Source organism: Nicotiana tomentosiformis, chromosome 9 (assembly GCF_000390325.3).
Source record: "Nicotiana tomentosiformis chromosome 9, ASM39032v3, whole genome shotgun sequence".
Taxonomy (NCBI): Eukaryota; Viridiplantae; Streptophyta; class Magnoliopsida; order Solanales; family Solanaceae; genus Nicotiana; species Nicotiana tomentosiformis.
Window position 1 is genome coordinate 8,080,236 of NC_090820.1, and position 5,271 is coordinate 8,085,506.

At 35.4% G+C, this 5,271-nt stretch overlaps 1 long non-coding RNA gene across 1 annotated transcript; it reads right to left on the minus strand.

Moving 5' to 3' along the window:
* Positions 1-1,405: 1,405 nt before the first annotated feature.
* LOC104105962 (uncharacterized) lies at positions 1,406-2,772 on the minus strand. The gene is made up of 2 exons (XR_011411246.1): positions 2,383-2,772; positions 1,406-1,647 (listed from the first exon to the last, which is right to left on the minus strand). It is a non-coding gene; the product is annotated as an uncharacterized lncRNA (long non-coding RNA).
* Between the last annotated feature and the right edge of the window lie 2,499 nt (positions 2,773-5,271).

Here is a 5,271-nt window from a genome sequence, read left to right on the forward strand (position 1 = left end):
ACGTGTATTCACTCGACTTAGTCCATTAAGAGAATTGTCACGATCCAAATCAGAAGGCCATAATCGTCACATGACGATTTTTACACTCATAGAGCGAACCATTAATGTTTCACTAAAATAAGTCTCATTTATTTAGGAGAGAGATAGAACAAAAGGAGCATTAAAGGGGCAACTATGGAAAAGAACTTGATAATGATAAATTTGAAGGACAAAAGAAAGCGTTTAAATAATTAGGAGAGACTTATAACCCGAACGAGCAACATATATTGTGAAAGAATTAAAAACCTAAAAAGATATTTTTTTTTTCATTTCATTGTAATCTCTCTTAGATCACAATAAATCTGAACAAGATTTATGCATTTAATATTTTCTTTTTTCTTTTTTTTTTTGGGTTAAATGCATTTAATATTTTCAAGTATATATAAGTACAAATGTTCAACTTCTTTTATTGCAAGAATCTCAAAGGTATTATGAAAAAAAGTTATTCTATGAAGAAAACTATCTTATTTTTATTCTTGTTGTCCCTCACTCAACTTGAAGTCACAAAAGCTAATTTTATTTCACAAAGGACATATCATGTCTATATTGCTAGTGCTCTTCCAAAGAACACCAAGGCATTGGAATTTCACTGTAAATCTAAAGAGGATGATCTTGGATTTCACAAACTTCTTTCAGGGCAAAATTGGAATTTTTCATTTCATGAGAATATAATTCGATCTACTCTTTTTTATTGTAATTTCGGGTGGGGTTCAAAACAAAAAACTTTTAATGTATTTGATGATGCAATAACATGTATTAAACAAACAAAAGGTGATCAAACTGATATATGTTATTGGTTGGTAAAGTCAGATGGTTTCTACTTAGCCAACATGGTTAACCCTCCCCAATGGGCTTTAACCAAATACTACAATTGGTGATAATTATTGTAAGCCTTTTATCATTTTTATTTGGTTAATTACATTGACAAAATTAAAAGAATTTTTCATCTATTATTGCTTCTTGTTCCTAGGGTCTCTTTGTACCTCTTAATTCTAATGAGTTAGACATATGGTTATTGTCATGTTCCCAAGGGAGTGTTTATTATCTACATTCGTTGGACTTAGTCTATCAAGAGAATTATAGTAGCAACTCAGTGCATAAGATATCAACAAAGGCAGCTTAAGTGAGTTATGAGTTATGAGTTCATATATACTATTTACTATAATTTTAGTAATTTCTAACATAAATTGATGTTTCGCGTTGAAAGTATTGGATTCAGTTGAATCTGATAGTTTTAAGCTGCATTAGCCCCTGGGTATCGAGACATTAAAGAGACACCATGAAAAAAGGACTTGATAGTGATAAACATGAGGGACAAAAGGAAGCGTTGGAACAATAAGGAGAGAGCTATTATCTAAGCAACGGATACCATGAAAGAGTTTATATTCCTTAATAATATTCGAACAAGTACACGAGGCATATGTAAGTGTATACAAAGACTAAGCTACCTTCACATTAAAGATATACAAAATATACAAAATAAATTTCAACATTTTCAATTCCAAGCAATAAGACACTCCATTGTAGGTAACAATTCTTGTACCTCACCTTTCTTGATTTTTTGAAGCTCTTTAGCAACATCAATCATATTTGGCCTATCTTCACCAACTTTTTGAGCACATTTCAAAGCCAAATTCAAAAATGCCTTTAGTTTCTTTTGTTCGACTTGCAAAATCTTGGAATCAATAAGATTATCGTCTAACTTATTGTTCTCAACACATATTGATGCATAATTCTCCAAAGAAACCAAACCATAATCTTCAGTATAATATTTTCCCTCATGATTTATTCTAATTTCTTTCCCACTTAACAACATAAGCAAAAACAAACCAAAGCTAAATACATCTGATTTTAGTGTAACATTACTAGACCATACATATTCAGGATCTAAGTACCCAATTGTCCCTATTAAATCATCTTGTACTTTTACTTTACCAATTGGAAGTGGTATACAACATTCAAAATTATACAATTTTACAACACCATTATGGTCCAAAATTACATTGCTAGAAGTTAAATTCCTATGAATAACTGGTGTTGGAAATTCAGTATGTAGATAAAGAATTACACTTGCAACATCTATAGCAATTTTCACTCTCTTTTCCCATGTCAAGAAATTTTCACAAGAAGGTGAAAAAAGTTTAAAAAGATAACTAAATTGTGAATATTCATAAACTAAAGCTACCCTTTCAAATTCTAAACAATAGCCTATTATTTTAAGGACATTTTTGTGGTAACTCATTTCAGAAGAAATTACTATGTCACGTATAACATGGTCGTGACGATCCATTTTCTTTTTTCTCTCGTATTTTTTTACTAACAACTTTTTCTCATTAAAATTACCTTTGTATAAATAGGGGCCAACACTTTCTTGAAATCCATTTGTTGAAGTAATGATTTCTTCAGCAGTGAAGCTTCTGAGGGGGATTTTTTGTTGGCCATAATTGCAAAAAGAAAGCTGCTCTTTTAGTAATGCACTTCCATTTGTGAAGTAATATAGAGATTTTTCATTGTTTTCATTTTTATTTTCCTTTTTTGAAAGTAAAAAAGGAAACTTTTTGCCTAGATTGTTCATGGAAATGGAGAGATTGAAGAAGTTTTTTTTAGAAAAAAAGTTGTGAGAAATAGTTGAGGGATATTGAAAGTATAGAAAAGATCATTTGGTCAAGATGAAAACGTGTGAAAGTTTAGGCTGAAATATTAGGGAAAAGGGGAAGAAGAAAAGGAAGCAACTTGCTGTGTACTTTTGCATTGACACAAATATTCGTTTTTGCTAAATGACGCGTTTTATTGGTGTCTAGAATGCTACACACCAAAAGTTCAAAAAGGAAAGATATCTTTACAAAAATATCCGGTCGTATTTACTATTTTTTTTTCTAATCGGTGTATATAAATTATACACGGTTATATACATATCATATGAATCGTATATATATATATCGATTATTTTCAATTTAAACGGTTGGGTTGTGTCTATTTAGGTTAGTTCTTCTAAAGGGTAAAATAGAAAGAAAACAAAAATGGAAGGAAGAAAAAAAAAGACTGGTTCTCACCAATGCTATCAAGTCTCGTGAAACTAGCTCATGATTTAATTTCACGCATGATCATTTAACTTAATCTGTTTGTACCTGGGTAAAATATATTATGACACGTGGCCACCCAAAAGATGGATACGTGGAACCCAAGACGGGGTATGGCTAAGACCGAAGACAGCTGTTTCGTTTGTCACCAAAAAGAATAACGCTCATAAAGATGTGATAAATACTCTTCGTCCGGTAGCATTTAATAGAGAATATTCCGTGGCATTAAGAACGATGACCCGTTACAGGGAATTTGACATTTATTTTCACCGTTACATATTCATCAATGACCCTCATAATTGACATTAAAGAGGGACACAATCCTAGGACTTCATTCCCTAGACGTAGCTATAAATAGTGAGCTCAGTTATCATTGTAAATGACACGAATTTTCTAACAAACATATGCTACATTCTATTCAAAGTTTAATACAATCTTATCTTCTTGCTTTTCGATTTTATTGATGTTGTGCCCAAAAACCCTGTTCCCGGAACTGTTGTTTCTGTTATTTCGTCTCCATCTCAAGGATAAGTATTACATAATTTTTCAATTATTTTATTATTTCAGGATCAAATTAATTCACTTGTCTAGAAACCACGTATAAATTCAACTGTACCGTTTTACGGGTAAACAGTTTGGCGCCCCCCGGGGGCCTAGACAGTCGGGCGATTAAATTGATCCTTGCTTATTTTACTAACGTGTTTTGATATCTTGTCTTAGAAAAAATCATAAAAAATGGCAGATAACGGTGTTAACAAAACGTACAATCCCTAGATTCAAGGGGATTTCGACTCAAGCAGTGACACCTACAATGAGGGGAATGGCGCCACATCAGTGCATGCCAGGCAATATCCTCGACATGTTCGAGGGACAACTCCCGATAATGCTAAGGAGGAACATGTCGTTGATGCGGTAAGGGTCTTGCAAGAGCAACATACGATTATTCTAGACCACCTCACGCGATAGGATAAGGTAATGACGGAGTTGAAGCAGGCGTTATCGGGGGTTTAGAATAATACAAATATACGAGATCCGATTCCTCCCTGTGCTCCCGCGAATCAAGCAACACAAAGAGTCGACAACAACACTCCTAGGGGCAAAGTTGGCTTCAATGGGGATAGGGGGAGCGGATCCGGCCTAAATAACGAGAACGATCCTTTCAAGAATGAATTTTTACAGTTTATGAAGGAAGTGAATGCCTGCATGGACCAAATCTCGAGTGCGCCATCAGTGCTGAAAGGCCCGGACTCAAAGAAGTATACTCAATTTCCATACAAGCCAAGTGCGACACCATAATTAATCCCGAAGCGGTTCAAAATGCCCGATGTGCCAAAGTATGACGGAACTTCAGACCCTCAGGAGCATATTACCACCTACAACACGGAGGTGAAGGGAAATGATTTAGCTCCTCACAAAATTGAATCTGTTTTGCTAAAATAATTGGAGAAACTCTCACGAGGGGAGCCTTGATAGTCAAAAGCTAGCCCGAGTCCTAAAAAAGCAAGGTCGAAATCCATCCTTCGTGGTATTCACTATTAACTGAGTATTCAATAGACTCCTTTGAGATGCTCGCGGACTCTTTCATCAAGGCTCATGCCGGGACAAGAAAAGTACAGGCCCGAAAGGCCGACAAATTCAGGATTGTGCAAGGAGAGTCTAAGTTACTACAAGAATTCGTTACCCTATTCCAGAAGGAGAGAATGTTGCTCCCAGTTGTTCCGGATGAATGGGCGGCCGAAGCATTCACCAAGGGATTGAATCCGAGAAGTTCAGACGCTTTTGGAAATAGAAGGAAAGCCTACTTGAGTTTCAAGCAACGATTAGGCGGATATCCACAACCGATATGAGTCAAAGATAAGCATCGAAGACGATCAGGTTGGTTTTCCATCGTCGACCAAAGGACGAGAGAAGAACAAAGAAAAATCAAAAGAAGAATGCGACATAGACATATAAACTTCGAGGGCCCGATTTTTGCCCTACGAACGGACCGAAAGCCGCGGAAGAAGCTTTCAGACAGTGGACAAGTTCGTCATTGACAGAAGGATGGATCACGGTCGGAACAATAGATCACTGCAGGAAAAAGAAGCGTCATGGTCACGGTATCCTTCTTGCCCCAAGTTGTCGGAATACAACTTTAATGTTAGTATAGTGG